Source organism: Arachis ipaensis, chromosome B5 (assembly GCF_059453495.1).
Source record: "Arachis ipaensis isolate K30076 ecotype BB chromosome B5, ASM5945349v1, whole genome shotgun sequence".
Lineage (NCBI taxonomy): Eukaryota > Viridiplantae > Streptophyta > Magnoliopsida > Fabales > Fabaceae > Arachis > Arachis ipaensis.
This window is the reverse complement of record NC_142440.1, coordinates 92,755,995-92,773,667: the sequence shown is the minus strand read 5'-3', so window position 1 is coordinate 92,773,667 and position 17,673 is coordinate 92,755,995. Positions and strand designations below refer to the sequence as shown.

General features: G+C 39.5%; 1 pseudogene; it reads right to left on the bottom strand.

Annotated features, from left to right (window-relative positions):
- Positions 1 to 249: 249 nt before the first annotated feature.
- Positions 250 to 17,010, bottom strand: LOC148564984 (uncharacterized; annotated as a pseudogene).
- Between the last annotated feature and the right edge of the window lie 663 nt (positions 17,011 to 17,673).

Genomic DNA, 17,673 nt, shown 5'->3' with positions numbered 1-17,673 from the left:
CCGTTATCGATTCTTTTAGTTCGGTTGGTCGGTTTTGTTCGGATTGGATCTGTTTTGAACACCCCTAATATAATAACCCAAAAGTGTCCCAAACTTAAAACAAAATACCTGTTTCTCCATGTCAATATCTAAGAGGGACAAACATACAAGATAAAAGGTGGAGAATCTATTACATATATATAAATATAAACAAAACTACAAACACAGAGTCCCAAGATAGCTCTTCGCTTCCAAGAGTCTCCAGAATGCTCAATGTGGTGCTTTGCGTCCTGCATATGAAAAAAAAAATATATGTATAGAATGAGAATCAAAGGTTCTCAGTATGGTAAAGGTGTCTGCATAGTTAATATAAAAGGTCCCATGAAAGATAGAGGCATTCCTAGAACTCTGACACTCAAATTTAAACGTAAAGGAATAACTAAACCAGAAATTTGGTAACTGTCTAAGGTTCTCAAGTTCTGATATAATCCTAACTCAACACTTCACTTTTGCTTCCTTCAACCCTTTGAAACACTAATAGAACTACCCTCATTACACCTCCGCCAAACGAGGGATCTCTCAGTTGCAAAGACAAACAAAACAGACAAGGAGAGCACAGATATATATAGCAGTTATAGTAAGTAGAACAAGTAGTAGATAAGAAAAGATAAAGCAGTTAAGCAAACCAAAACAATGCACACTCAAACAAAACATACAAATGCACATGATGTATGCCTATGCTACTGGCAGTGAGCTCAAGTATTGGTTACTTTGCTAGAACCCGACACACCCAGTACCTAACCCGGATACCGTCTCTCTAACATGCCTTCACACTCTTGGGATATAGTCCCCGTCACACTCATGGGATATAGTGCCTGTTGCATTTCCTGGGATAAAGTGTTCCCACACTCTTGGGATATAGAGCCCGCCATGCTCTTGGAATATAGTGCCCGCCACACTCATGGGATATAGTACTCGACACACTTTTCAGGTTAAAGTGTTCCCACACTCTTAGGATATAGCGCCTGCCACGCTCTTAGGATATAGTGTCCGACACACTTATGGGATATAGTGCCAGACACACTTTATAAACAGAGAGAAAGTGATGCAACAAAACAAAACAGAACATACATGCACTCTTCACATTCATAATCTTTATCTTCATAAACATTTTCAATCATTCTTCTTCCTCATTTCATACCCGGAGCAAGTGGACAATGCCACTGTATCTTACCTGGTCTCATTAGAGGCGGAGCCTCATAGTAAGGAAGGGGGCATGCCCCCCCTAAATTTAATTTCTTCATATAAATTACATATAAATTTTAATTTAGCCCTCTTAAAAATTTTTATTTTAGTCTTATTTTATTGTGAATTCAATTTTTTGCCCCTCCTTAAAATTTCACCTAGCTCCGTTCCTGGGTCTTATATATCTCAATCAATCTCATCATATCTCACTCAAAGTTCATAATTAACTCAGTACTCCTTATTCTTCTTTCTCAAAGCCAGCCTCATCATCAAACACCTCTCAACTAAGCCATATTTTATTACTATTATCATTATCTTCATTATTTACTTCTTATTCAACATTGTCAACACCTCAGTAATTCAGATAACACTTCGTAAAATCCTCCCAACTATCTCCTCAACTTATTTAACAGAGTCACCCCCGTTCTAAGGCTTTAAAAGCTTACTAACGGACCTTAAACAAGTGTAAAGGAGGCTTGGAAAGATGGAGGATTGACTTAACATTCAAAAATCTCATTTTTGGCAAAAATAGGGGGCTTGCGTATGTAAGACTATGTCCCCGTTAGTCTCACGTACGTGGGGTTTTCAAAATAGGGGGAGTGACGTGGCGGAAATTGGCGAGTTAAGAAATTTTCATAAGAGATACGTTGCAAGTACAGTTCTTAACCAACCGAAAATCCATTTATCAATTTAGAAGGGTTGTCACAAAATTAAAATAAAAATCAAAATATTGGGAGTATGAATCCCAGGTCGTCTCCCAACGAGTTGCAGAAAGATGTACTATTTTATTAATCAGATGTTTTCAAAAGTGGTTTGAGTTGATAAACAGGAATTTAAATTAGAGAATTTATGTAATTTTAAATAAAAGCCTTGACTGGGAGTAGATTAGTTGGAAGCCCTATTCTTGTTGGAGTACTCTCAAGATTAATTGATAATTGAAAGTTGTTCTGCTTAGTTACCCTTTACTAGGTAGAGGGAAGTCAAGCAAGTTGGAAAGCTGTTTCTAGTCACAAGTCCTAATCCTCTCCCTTGGGAAGGACTAGTGTCAATAACTAGAGGGAGATCCAACAATAAACCCAATTACAATTTTTCTCTTGAGAAATCCAACTCGAGGGTTCCTTTCAATCATCCCCCAATCAAGTTATGGAACTACTCGCTCATTATGAATGTAAAATTCACAGAATAAGGAAGGAAAATACTGAAAGTCATAATAAACAATAATCAAAAGGATCAATTAGAAATAAAAATAGTTCTTGTATAAATAAATTCTAGAAATAATCCAAGAGTAACTCTGAGTAAATAAAGAACATGAAAGAGTAAGTGAGAAGTAAGGAAATAAACTAGAATGGCGAAGTCTTGACGGAGGTAATAACTCTTCTCAATGTTCCAATCCAATAAGCAATAAAATCAAATCCTAAGAATTATGAATATGTAGAGAGAAAAACCTAGAGGAGAGGTAAAATCAGATCTAAAACTAAAACTATGTGGAATGAATGTTGTCTTCTGTCTCTGCATGTTCCCTGGCTCTAATCTGCTTTTCTGGGCCGAAAACTGGGTCAAAACAGGGCCCAAAATCACCCCCAGCGAATTCTGCAGATTCTGCAGATCGTGCAGGTCACGCGATCGCGTCATCCAGGAGTTCGCGTCATCCAGCGTTTTGCCTAGCGACGCGTGCGCGTCGTCCACGCCTTCGCGTCACTGGTGCAGTTTCCAATCCGCGCGGTCGCGTGAGCCATGCGTCCGCGTCACTGCAATTTTCTCTATATCGTGCGGTCGTGTGAGCCATGCACCCGCATCACTTCTCGTTGGTCATCTCCTTAATTTCTTGTGTTCCTTCCATTTTTGCAAGCTTCCTTTCCAATCTCCAAGTCATTCATGTCCTATAGAGCCTGAAATACTTAACACATAGATCACGGCATCGAATGGAATAAAGGAGAATTAAAATACAAAATTAAAAGTCTCTAGGAAGCAAGTTTTCAACCATAAATTATTTTTAGGAAGGAATTATAAATGCATGCTTATTTAATGAATAAGTGGGTAAAGATTTGATAAAACTACACAATTAAACACAATATAAACCATAAAATAATGGTTCATTAACCTCCCCACACTTAGATATTAGCATGTCCTCATGCTTAGTTGAAGGAGATAAAATAAATGAGTAGGAACATGTAAAACTCATGCAATGCAATGCAACCTATATATGTGAATGCAACTATATGATTTTTGTCCACTTGGTTAAAAGTGAATAAGCTCTTCAAGACAATCACAAACCAAATTCCACTAATTCAATTCTTATACAGTAAGAACAGATAAAAATGCAAGAAGGTAGCTCATGAAAGCAGGGAACATAGAATTTAAGCATTGAACCCTCACTGATGATGTATGTATGCTCTAATCTCTCTAGTGTATAGGGTGATCACTCTATTCTTCTCTAATCATGCTTTCTAATTTTTGTTCTTCACCTAACCAATCAACAACATTTAATATACCAATGCAAACATCATGAGGTCTTTTCAAGGTTGTAATGGGGCCAAGGTAAGGGTAAGGATACACATATAGTTAAGTAAGCTTTATAAATTGAATCTTTAATTAACCTAAGCTTTAACCCACACATATGTACATTCTATATAACTTAAATTTCATACCTAGCTACCCAAAATTTCTCTTTCACATTCCTTACTCATGTATCAACTTTCATTTTAATTTTATCATACATGCATTAATCTTGGAATTCTTAACTTAACATTGGGGTTATTTTGTCCCCTTATTTAATTATTGAATATTTTTAGATTTTTTTAAATAAAAATAAACATAGCTTATCAATGCACATAGATGTTTAATTCTTATAGTTTCACATGAACAAGTACCCAAATTCCCATTATATCATCATGACACATTCCCTTATTATCTTTTGTTCCCACAATTTTCCCATACTTAATTAACACATAATTCTATCTTAAGCTAACTAATGATTCAATTGGGATATAAAATTATTTTTCTGTTTAAGGCTAGTAATGTGGTAAAATAAAGAACAACTGGGATTTAAAAGCTCAAAGTGGCTAACAAAGGTAATAGCAAGGGTAGGCTTAATTTGGATAAGTGAGCTAAACAAATAATGGCCTCAATCATATGCAAGCATATAAATATATTGAACATTGGACATATAGGATGAAACAAAATATAAATTACAATCATAGAGAAGTAAACACACAAGAACAGAATAATTATGGTTAAATAATGTAACCATGTATAAAGGCTCAAAGTCTCACAGGTTGTGTGTTCTTTAGCTCAAAAACCATGTTCCAAATATAACTTCAAGCAAATTTAACACAAAAGTTTAAATTAAAATTAGTAAAATTTGGTTCTAAAAAATAGGGTCTTAGAAGAAACTTACTGTCTTTTCAATCAAGTACAACATGCATGCAACTAATCTATTACTATGAAATTTATCCTATTCTACAAAAGAAAAATTAACTAAATATCCTATTTTATTAGTGTTAGGGAAGAGAAATTACCTCCGGAAGTCAGGTACTGACCGACCTCCCCACACTTAAGGCTTTGCACCGTCCTCGGTGCCATCTGTCAGGAACAAGGGTGGGCTGATAGTAGTATCTCCACAGTCGGGACCGTCATGACTCCCTGTGCTGGTAAAGGAAGTGGAGTCCTGGGTATCTGAGTCTCTGTATTTTCCCTTAAGTAGCTCCTTGAGGTGTGTGAATCGGCGCTTGTTACGGCGCTCTCTTAGCTTTGCTTTGTGTTCCTGCTGATTCAACCTTTCAAGTATCTGATGGAGCAGTTGAGTGGTTGTAGGTGCTTGTGGTGTTGAAGGAGGAATCTCTTCAGCCGGTTCAGTAGGCTGGCTGGTAGTGGCTGCTGGAGGTCTGATGTATTTCCCGTTAGGGACATACTGATCAACCCATGGAAGCATGGCTTTGGTGTCCCCAGCTCTGTAGGAGACTCCGACAGCTGAGACGAGATCTGAAACCAAGGCGGGAAAAGGTAAGTTGCCCGCTATATGTACGTGTCCCATAGCACTCTGGATGTGTCTTGGTAGGTTTAGAGGCTGGTCTGTAAGGATGTACCACAGTAGAACGGCCATGTCTGCAGTGAAGGAGGACTCGTGAGTGCTTGGAAAGATGTAATGGGACATAATACTGTGTCCATACTCGAGCCTCCAAGGTAAGTGCGGAAGCCGATATTCCCTTAGGACGGAAACGATGGTATCCGTAAATCCATCGCTACCAGGTAGTGCGATAACTTTGAGAACAGCATCCCAGTCAAATTGGTACATCTGGCGCTTGAGTGCGGCTTCTTGAAATGCGCCCGGTCCTTCTGGAATAGGGGGAAGATCTAGAGCTCGTTGAATGGCCTCTTCTCTAATGGGGACTTGCTTCTGTCGGACAAAGACAGACTGCAGGGTTGGCAGGTGGAAATTGGAGTAGAACTCTACTACCCAAGAAAGATTAACCTGCCGTGACTGTCTCTGGAGGAAACCCCATTGTCTTCGTGCAATTTGTGGCTCAACAAATTCAGCAATATGGTTTGGGAGGATAAGAAGGTGTTCGTTGTTGTAACTCCTTTCTGCCAGGATGGAGAACATCTGCTCAAAGTAGCGATTGGTAAATCGCGCAGTGTCCTTTGCTGGAAAGGCTTTTTCTTTATCATCAACCTTTATAATCCTCTTAATTCTTTTTGTTGAGGGTTTAACTGCAGTTGAAGAAGGCTCTTCCACTAATGCTCGTTTTGTTCCTCTCCTTGCTGTTGGTTTGGGAGCAGCTTTCTCCTTACCTTTCTTGGTGGCCATCGTGAAAGGGAGAAAAGAGAAAGTATGTCAAAATTTCAAGGGGTAGAGCAAGGAAGAGGATGGTACGGGTGGTAATCAATGCACATTAAAGATGAATGAAGTTAACACATGGTCATGACTACATGCGAAAAATTATCATGAGGAATATAGTAAGTGCATAGGGTGACAATTAAATGCAAGGTGTTTATTGGCATGCAGGCAAATGCATGAGTAGCATAGATCAAGCATTCAATGTCCATGTTAAATTACCACAGAATTCAAACTAACAACCTATTTGGAATAGCAATTATATTAAATTGATAAAATATAAAAAAGGATTTTGTGAAAAGCCGACTGATGACAAGTCATCTTAGCCCATTTTAGCTAGTCTTTTTCTTTAGTTTTCATTAGAATTATGCACTTTCTTGAGCTACAAGCAAGCTAATTGAGTAGATTTTCATGTTTCCCTTGATTGAACCAACCATATGTGAATTCATGCCATTTCATGAGGTTTTGTGCTATATTTGTTGCATATTGTGGAAGATTGAATACCTCATGATTTTGAGCAAAGCTTTGATTAGTTTGGTTGATCAATGATAGGTGAAGAAGGCTTGGAGAAAGGTTGAAGTAAAGAGGAATGGCTAGGAGTGAAGAGAGGACAAGGGAATAAGTGAAAATTGAACCGGGTTGCATGAAGTTAGCCCCAACGTTAGCCCCCTAACTTGGAGACTAACGTTGGGCATGAAAATCACTCCCTGGGCTCCCAAGTTTGAGCCAACGTTAGCCCCCTAACTTGGAGGCTAACGTTGGCATATGACATTGCAAAGAGGTGGCCAACGTTAGCTCCAACGTTAGCCCCCTAACTTGGAGGCTAACGTTGGAACTTGAGAGTTTCTCCCCTGGGCACCAACGTTTGCGCCAACGTTAGCCCCCTAACTTGGAGGCTAACGTTGGCACTTAAATTTCAAAGGAAGGGGCACCAACGTTTGCGCCAACGTTAGCCCCCTAACTTGGAGGCTAACGTTGGCACCACTAGCATATAAGGAAGGCCAACGTTAGGGTCAAAGTTAGACCCCTAACGTTGGCACCAACGTCCAAACCAGGGAATTTAGCTTGCTGATATGAAAAGTTAGGGTCAAAGTTAGACCCCTAACTTTGACCCTAACGTTGAGATCAACTTTGGCCAACTTCAAAAACCGGTTCAATTGGTTCACTTCGGTTCTTCTTCAATCTTCAAGAGCAATCAACCAAGGCCTCTTTCAACCCAATTCCACCAAGAACAAAGGCCCAACTCAAGGCTTGAAGATCATTTTTGGAAAGTGTATAAATAGGATAGAATTCAAGTTATTAGGAGAGCTTTCCTTTTAGAATTTTCATAATAGTTTTTGGGGAAGCTTTTGTTACTGAGTGAACTTGAATTTCTTTGTTTCCTTTTACTTGCAATTTCATTTTACTTTTGTCTTGGATCTTGGATTGGAGAATTGAAGAAATTCTGTTTCAATCTCAATCTTGGATCTCTCTGTTTCTTTACTTTACTGTTAATTGAATTTCATTTCCGGTTCATTGTTCTTCATCTCTTTTCTTTGCAATTTACAATTTCCTTGCAATTGTTCTTGTTGGATCTAGGAAGGAATTGAGATCTAGACTTAGTTTTCTAGTCTCTGGGTCCTGAGATCTTAATTTTACAATTCAATTCTCTGTTTATTGCTTCTTATGTTCATTTACTTTTCTGCTTCACATCCGGTTCAATCCCAATTCCCTTTTCCTCTTCTGTTTAATGCAATTTAGTTTTTCCTTGTTTAATTTCTGCAAATCCACATCCCAATCCCCTTTACATTTCAAGCAATTTACATTTCTTGTCATTTAAGATTCCGCAATTTACATTTCTTGCACTCTAAGTTTCTGTCATTTAATTTCTTGTTCTTTAAGTTTCAGTCATTTATTTCTCGTCCTCTTTACTTCAATGCAATTTATTTCTGCAAGTCACAAAACCATCAACCAAATCTTGATTCGCTTGACTAAATTAACCACTAAGCAAAAATTGCTCAATCCTTCAATCCCTGTGGGATCGACCTCACTCCCGTGAGTTTTTATTACTTGATACGACCCGGTGCACTTGCCGGTTAGTTTTGTGATGTTTTGTGAGAGATTCGTTTCTCACCAAAATATCTCATCAAGTTTTTGGCGCCGTTGCCGGGGATTGATTAGATTGACAATGATTAAGTGAAGTGGTGATCTAGATCAAGCATTTTTTCTTTAATTTTTGAATAACCCACTAACTGTTTGAATTTTTGCCTGAGCTAATTGAAACCTCACTTTAGCAATAGAGTGAAGTTTCCTTGGTTTATCTTGCTGAATATGATTCTCATAGCTCGATAAATAAACGAGAGAAGTGATTTTCATTCATTAATCTCTCAAGTTTACCAACTGTTTGACACATGGTGTCAACTAATCCTCTAACTACATTCTGGCATGAGAATATCCAATTTTCATTTGGATTGTTTGTGATTGTGCAGGTCATGGAGGAAAGGAATCCTACAGCAAGAGGAGAGAAACTGAGGCATTATGATTTCCAGCCTCCATGATCAAAGAGCAAGATGTCAAGCTAGTGACAATAAAAGAGCGCTTGTTGGGAGGCAACCCAACCTGAGGTAGTTTTCTGTTCATAACCATTTTAATAAAAAGGTTAATTAGTTTTATCTATATTGCAAGAAGCTAAGTTTGGTGTTGCACACCAAAGCAATCTAAGGGAGAATGAAGGATTCTAAGTTTGGTGTTTCACCACAATCTCATCTTAAAACACACATTCTCACCTTCTGCATACCGCTAGCTTCAAGCATGTTGGATAAACTAGTTAACTATTCTGCTGTTTCTTAGTTTTCAGTCTTATTGCTTTTGAAAAAGAAGAAAAAGAGTTTCACACATGGTTAATCTGATGCATTGGCAAGGTACTAAGTTTGGTGTCCCCACACCAAAGTAAGTTCAAAAAGCCCGCAAATAAATCATGAAAATTAACCATTGTTTCCAAGTGCTTGGGGAACAAGCAACTTTCAATATCATTGCAGAGGTCCATACAAGCTGTTGGAAGGACTAAACATCATCAACCAAAGAAACAAAAGATGAACCTAAAGGCCAGCAATGATAATGATGAGAAGAAAGAAAGCAATTGAACTCCAACAGGTTGTATTGTTAAGTCATTGTTTTGCATCAAATATTGCTGTAATTGAAAGTTGGATTGTATCCTTAAGTGCCCTACCTGTCTGCATAATATAGTTTTATTTCTATATACCCCTGCCTGCATAGCATAGTCTTTCTTTATAATTCAATAAGCAAGATGCTTGATCATTCACAACATTCTTATCTTCAAAACTTGTTTGCACTCAATTTTCAAGAATGCATCACATGAAAGTTCTTTGAAAAGAAGGATTGAGGAATTAAACAATTTTGAGGTAAGCAAAAGATTAAGAGAAGTGGTAGTTTTGGTTGTGTGATAATGTATTGAGGTTGCATGCTTGTGAAAACTTGCATGGGAGCTCATAGGCGGGATATGAAGTTCAAAGAAGTATTGTGGAGATTCTCAAAAATCTATTGATCCAAGAAGCAGCAAACAAAACAAAAGAAAGAAAAGAAAATACAAAAACAAAAAGAACATGGTCCAAGGCTCTGAGCATCAATTACTAGGCAGAAAAAGAAAGAAAGAAACAATGACTCAAAGAGTTGTTAGCCTAGTAAAATGCTTGTGGTTGAAGTGTGTCAAAGAAAGAGGCTTGAGCAAGTAAATCCTTAGGGGTGCTTCAACACCTAATACCTTAAAACCAACTGGTTTAGGAGTATTGATTGAAAGCTTATCTAAAGAGCCGCTTTGAGACATGATACTTAGAGTCGAGGCCAAAGCACAAAAACTATAAGCTGCTTCAAGGTGATTACATATAAAGAGTTCTCCATGGTACCATTTGGATGAAAATCCTAAGACCTACGACTCCCAATATGTAAGGACTAGTGAGCACTGAAGCCCTTGCATGAGCATATGATTTAGAAGTTCACCCCATTGATACTTGATCACTTCACTCACTGCACTTTACAAGTGCTCCTCAATCCATCTTAATTGAAAGAACCTTGGAGCATAAATCTGTTTCTTGCTTGGGGACAAGCAAGCTTTAAGTTTGGTGTTGTGATGACAAGTCATCTTAGCCCATTTTAGCTAGTCTTTTTCTTTAGTTTTCATTAGAATTATGCACTTTCTTGAGCTACAAGCAAGCTAATTGAGTAGATTTTCATGTTTCCCTTGATTGAACCAACCATATGTGAATTCATGCCATTTCATGAGGTTTTGTGCTATATTTGTTGCATATTGTGGAAGATTGAATACCTCATGATTTTGAGCAAAGCTTTGATTAGTTTGGTTGATCAATGATAGGTGAAGAAGGCTTGGAGAAAGGTTGAAGTAAAGAGGAATGGCTTGGAGTGAAGAGAGGACAAGGGAATAAGTGAAAATTGAACCGGGTTGCATGAAGTTAGCCCCAACGTTAGCCCCCTAACTTGGAGACTAACGTTGGGCATGAAAATCACTCCCTGGGCTCCCAAGTTTGAGCCAACGTTAGCCCCCTAACTTGGAGGCTAACATTGGCATATGACATTGCAAAGAGGTGGCCAACGTTAGCTCCAACGTTAGCCCCCTAACTTGGAGGCTAACGTTGGAACTTGAGAGTTTCTCCCCTGGGCACCAACGTTTGCGCCAACGTTAGCCCCCTAACTTGGAGGCTAACGTTGGCACTTAAATTTCAAAGGAAGGGGCACCAACGTTTGCGCCAACGTTAGCCCCCTAACTTGGAGGCTAACGTTGGCACCACTAGCATATAAGGAAGGCCAACGTTAGGGTCAAAGTTAGACCCCTAACGTTGGCACCAACGTCCAAACCAGGGAATTTAGCTTGCTGATATGAAAAGTTAGGGTCAAAGTTAGACCCCTAACTTTGACCCTAACGTTGAGATCAACTTTGGCCAACTTCAAAAACCGGTTCAATTGGTTCACTTCGGTTCTTCTTCAATCTTCAAGAGCAATCAACCAAGGCCTCTTTCAACCCAATTCCACCAAGAACAAAGGCCCAACTCAAGGCTTGAAGATCATTTTTGGAAAGTGTATAAATAGGATAGAATTCAAGTTATTAGGAGAGCTTTCCTTTTAGAATTTTCATAATAGTTTTTGGGGAAGCTTTTGTTACTGAGTGAACTTGAATTTCTTTGTTTCCTTTTACTTGCAATTTCATTTTACTTTTGTCTTGGATCTTGGATTGGAGAATTGAAGAAATTCTGTTTCAATCTCAATCTTGGATCTCTCTGTTTCTTTACTTTACTGTTAATTGAATTTCATTTCCGGTTCATTGTTCTTCATCTCTTTTCTTTGCAATTTACAATTTCCTTGCAATTGTTCTTGTTGGATCTAGGAAGGAATTGAGATCTAGACTTAGTTTTCTAGTCTCTGGGTCCTGAGATCTTAATTTTACAATTCAATTCTCTGTTTATTGCTTCTTATGTTCATTTACTTTTCTGCTTCACATCCGGTTCAATCCCAATTCCCTTTTCCTCTTCTGTTTAATGCAATTTAGTTTTTCCTTGTTTAATTTCTGCAAATCCACATCCCAATCCCCTTTACATTTCAAGCAATTTACATTTCTTGTCATTTAAGATTCCGCAATTTACATTTCTTGCACTCTAAGTTTCTGTCATTTAATTTCTTGTTCTTTAAGTTTCAGTCATTTATTTCTCGTCCTCTTTACTTCAATGCAATTTATTTCTGCAAGTCACAAAACCATCAACCAAATCTTGATTCGCTTGACTAAATTAACCACTAAGCAAAAATTGCTCAATCCTTCAATCCCTGTGGGATCGACCTCACTCCCGTGAGTTTTTATTACTTGATACGACCCGGTGCACTTGCCGGTTAGTTTTGTGATGTTTTGTGAGAGATTCGTTTCTCACCAAAATATCTCATCACCGACATTTAGAGTAAAAAGAAATCCAAAAATAGTGCACAATGCTATACGGGCATTTTCACAAACACATAGCATGCATGGTAGGTAAGCTATTGAAAATAATAAGTGGAACATGCAAGCAACCCTTTTAAAAATTAACATAAAATTGCCAAATAAGTTCTTAATAATCCACAAGCAAACCATAGTGAATAATAATGACCCTACTAAATATCTAACACCAATTAAATGAAAAATAAAGAAAAAGAAAAATATAGATAATACAAGTAAAAAAAAAGAAAAGAAGAAGAGAACATAAATTAAGAAGAAGAATAGAAAAGTAAAGAGGGAAGAAGAAAAGAAAAACCTTGTTAATGGTGATGAGAGAGAGAATAGAAAGTGAGAAAGAAGGAAGGAGGAAGAGAGGGAAAGAAAATAATGAGGGGGAAAAAAAACGTAGGATTTGGGGAAGGGAAAGATAAGATATTTGGCAAATTAGGATAAGCTGTGTGGCACAGGCGACGCGGACGCCTGGGGGACGCGTTCGCGCGACTTGCGCTTAAATGAATTGACGTGGTCGCGTCGGTCACGCGGACGCGTGACTCGTTTGTGCTACTGGCGCGAGGGCAGCCTCACACTTGCACAACTCTCTGTTCAAAACTTATTTTTGCCAAAATCCGGGGTGACGCGGTCTCGTGATCGACGCGAATGCGTGAGTAGCCACTATAGGGATATGACGTGGACGCGTGAGCCATGCGTCTGCGTGGTAAGGTTTGTGCGTTCAGCACCAGTCCAGTACCACTCTAGCACAACTTTCGGTCGTGCACCCTTTCTTACGTCGATTTCCAGGTCACGCGGCCGCGTGACTGACGCGGACGCGTCAGCGACGCGGTCGCGTGGAATGAGTTGTGCCAAAGGCACGCCTCCAGCCACGCTCCCGCGTGACTCTCTGTTCGATTAATTATTCTCTCTCAGCCACATGCGACGCGGACGCGTCGGCGACGCTGTCGCGTCGCGGCTCTCCCTCTCTTTTTTTCTCTTAAATTAAAAATATGCAAATGCAGATATAAACTAAATATACTAATAAAAAGAAGAGTTATTGTATAAGAAAACTAAGAATAAATAAAGGAACGATCATACCATGGTGGGTTGTCTCCCACCTAGCACTTTGCTTTAACGTCCGTAAGTTGGACGCTCCACTAGCTCAGTCTTCAGCTGTGAGTGGATCCTCCAAGAGGAAGATATCTAACTCCTTGTTTTTCGTCACCTTCTCACCATGATATAGCTTTAGACGATGTCCATTCACTTTGATGAGTTCAGAGCTTGAAGGGTGACTTAAGTGAAAAACTCCGTACGGCTCAGCCTTCTTTACTCTATATGGACCTTCCCATCTTGATCTCAACTTACCTGGCATGAGTCTCAGTCTAGATTTGTAAAGGAGGACTAAGTCCCCAGGTTAGAACTCTTTCCTCTTGATGTGTTGATCATGTACAGCCTTCATCTTTTCCTTGTACAGCCTTGAGTTCTCATAAGCTTCTAGGCGAAGGCTTTCCAATTCTTGCAATTACAACTTCCTTTTAGCTCCGGCTTTCTCAAATCCCATGTTGCACTCTTTTACTGCCCAGAAGGCTTTGTGCTCTACTTCAACTGGGAGATGACAGGCTTTTCCATAAACTAAGCGAAAGGGACTCATCCCAATGGGTGTCTTGTATGCTGTTCTGTATGCCCAAAGTGCATCTTGTAGCCTGGTGCTCCAGTCTCTTCTATGAGGTTTGACTATCTTCTGTAATATGCACTTTATCTCTCTGTTAGACACCTCGGCTTGTCCATTAGTCTGAGGATGGTAGGCTGTTGCTATTTTATGAATTATCCCATGCTTCTTCAGTAATCCTGTTAGTCTCCTGTTACAAAAATGGGTGCCTTGATCGCTCACGATTGCTCGTGGTGATCCAAAGCGACAAATAATGTGGTTTCTCACAAAGGAAACAACAGTGTTAGCATCATCAGTGCGGGTAGAAATTGCTTCCACCCATTTGGAAACATAATCTACAGCTAACAATATATAAAAATAAGTAGTAGAATTTGGAAATGGACCCATGAAGTCAATGCCCCAAACATAAAAAATTTCACAGAAAAGCATAATTTGTTGAGGCATTTCATCCTTCCTGGATATATTACCAAATTTTTGGCATGGGAAACAGGATTTACAAAATTCAGCAGCGTCTCTAAAAAGAGTAGGCCACCAGAATCCACAGTCTAAGATTTTTCTAGCTGTCCTTTGAGGGCCAAAATGTCCTCCACTCTCAGATGAGTGACACGCCTCTAAGATGGACTGAAATTCTGATTGAGGTATACACCTTCTAATTACCTGGTCAGCGCCACATCTCCATAAATATGGGTCATCCCATATATAATATTTAGACTCGCTTTTCAGCTTGTCTCTTTGATGCTTAGTAAAGTTTGGAGGAAAAGTGCAGCTAACTAGATAATTAGCTACAGGTGCATACCAAGGGACTACCTCAGATACTGCTTGCAGGTTATCAAAAGGGAAATTATCAGCTATAGGAGTGGATTCATCCTTAATGTGCTCAAGGCGACTCAAGTGGTCTGCCACTAAATTCTAGTTTCCACTCCTATCCTTTATTTCTAAATCAAATTCTTGTAGTAGCAGTATCCAACGTATAAGCCTTGGTTTGGATTCCTTTTTAGCTAATAAATACTTTAGAGCTGCGTGGTCTGAATACACTACTACTTTAGTACCAAGTAAATAGGCTCGAAATTTATCCAGAGCAAAAACAATAGCAAGAAGCTCTTTCTCAGTAGTAGTGTAATTAGACTGAGCAGTGTCTAAAGTTTTAGACACATAAGCAATTACAAAGGGGTCCTTACCTTCACGCTGAGCCAGCGCTGCTCCTACTGCATGGTTGGAGGCGTTGCACATGATTTCGAATGGCTGAATCCAGTCAGGTCCTCTCACAATTGAAGCTTGAGTCAGGGTAGTTTTCAGTTTATCAAACGCTTGTTTGCAATCCTCACTGAACTCGAACTCAATATCTTTCTGCAGTAATCTGGATAAGGGAAGTGCTACCTTACTAAAGTCCTTAATGAACCTCCGGTAAAAACATGCATGGCCAAGGAACAAACGGACTTCCCTCACAGAGGAAGGGTAAGGCAAACTAGAAATAACATCCACTTTTGCTGGATCTACAGAAATGCCAGTATTAGATACAACATGTCCTAGTACAATCCCTTGTTTAACCATAAAGTGACATTTTTCAAACTTTAATACAAGGTTTGTACTGACACATCTATCTAATACTCTAGATAAACTATCTAAGCAAAGGCTAAAAGAATCACCATAAACGCTAAAATCATCCATAAAAACCTCCATACAGTCCTCAATAAGATCAGAGAAAAGACTCATCATGCACCTTTGGAAAGTAGCTGGTGCATTGCACAAGCCAAAGGGCATTCTCTTATAAGCATAAGTCCTAAAAGGACATGTAAAAGTAGTCTTTTCCTGATCTTCAGGAGCTATATGAATTTAGAAATAACCTATGTAACCATCTAAAAAGCAATAATGCGATTTACCTGACAGGCGGTCCAGCATTTGATCAATGAATGGAAGAGGATAGTGATCCTTACGAGTGGCCTGGTTTAGGCGCCTGTAATCAATGCAAACCCTCCAAGCGTTCTGTACTCTGGTTGCTATGAGCTCTCCATGCTCATTCTTCACTGTAGTGACTCCAGACTTCTTGGGCACCACTTGTACTGGGCTTACCCATTCACTGTCTGAGATGGGGTAGATGATATCTGCCTCTAGTAGTCTGGTCACTTCCCTTTTGACAACCTCTAAGATAGTGGGATTTAGTCTTCTCTGGGGTTGACGAACAGGCCTAGCTCCCTCTTCTAAAAATATTCTGTGCTCACAAACTTGAAGGTTGATGCCTACTATGTCTTCCTAACTCCACCCAATTGCCTTCTTGTGCCTCCTCAGCACACTAAGTAACTGCTCTTCTTGTTGAGAAGTGAGTTCCCGTGCAATGATAACTGGAAACTTCTGCTTGTCCTCAAGGTAAGCATATTTGAGGTGTGGAGGGAGGGGTTTTAATTCTAACTTCGGCTCATGGCTAGGCTCTGGATTGTCTGGAGTTGGTGACAATGGTAAAGTACTTTGGTTGTCCTCTAAAAGTGTCCCCACACTCGGACCTTGTCCTATGTACTTCTCTTCTAACTCCTCCTGGTGAATTTCAGCTACGGTTTCATCTATGATGTCACACTGGAGGATAGAATGATCTTCTTGAGGGTGCTTCATAACTCCATTCAGATTGAAGCTTACCACTCGGCCGTCTATTTCAAAAGAGTATGTTCCTGAAAAAGCATCCAATTTGAACTTCGAGGTCTTCAGGAATGGTCTTTTGAATAGGATTGATGATGGCTTCTCTGAGTCATTTTAGGGCATCTCCAGGATATAAAAATCAATGGGGAATGTGAGCCCCTTAATGCCCACTAATACATCTTCAGCAACTCCAGCCACTGTAATAATGCTTTTATCTGCTAACACAAAACGAGTTGTCGACCTTTTTAAGGGATGGAGCCTCAAAATATCATATATAGACAAAGACATTATACTCACACATGCTCCTAAATCACACATGCAGTCAGAAAATACTACACCACCAATAGTACAATTAACCATATATGGACCTGGATCACTACACTTTTCAGATATACCTCCCATTAAAGCAGATATAGAACTACCTAAAGGAATAGTTTCTAATTCATTAATTTTGTCTTTATGTATACATAAATCTTTTAGAAACTTTGCGTATTTAGGTACTTGTTGAATAACATCAAAAAGGGGAATAGTTACCTCAACCTTTTTGAATATTTCTACCATTTTGGGATCAGGTTCCAACTGCTTCCTGGGCTTCCTTGCAAGTTGTGGAAAGGGAATAGGAATGGTGTTTTCTACAGTGTCTGCGCCCTTCGGTGCTTTTTCCTATGATTGAGCTTCTTCTTCTTCAGCCATGTCCTGTATGTCCTCTTCCTCCTCAACATCTTCTATTTCCACTACCTCTTCAGCTGAGGCGTGTTCTGGTGGGCTTGGCTCCTCCTGATTCCTCTCTTGCAATGTGGTTCCGGACCTTAGGGTGATGACATTAATGCCACCCTTTGGATTGGGTAAGGGTTGAGAAGGAATTCCACTGGAGCTTGCCTGTTGAGTGTTTGAAGTATTGGGTGGTGCCAGCTGAGAGATGAGAGCTTGTATAGCGGACGCTAGGCCCTTAAGTGAACTTTCCATGTTCCTTTGTCCTTGTGCAATGGATTGAAGAGTATCGTCACTCGGAGAGGACTTAGATTGAGTGACCTGCGAAACTTGTTGTTGGTTGTGTTGTGGTCCTTGGGACTGCCTCAGGTGAGGTGCTTTGTAAGGCTGGTTCTGGTTCTGCTGCCTGTTGTTGTTATTATTCCACCTCTGATATCCTTGATTGTCTCTGCCTCCTCTGTTATTGTTGTCCCTCCAATTCTGGTTAGAATTGTCCCTCCAATTCTGGTTAGAGTTGTCCTGCCATCCATGGCTGTAACTGCCACTTTGATTGTACCCTTGGTTGGGGCGGTCATAGAAGTTATGAGTGGCTGCTACAGTGTTGTCTTCCTGCTGGAGCTGCGAACATTCATCAGTATAATGGCT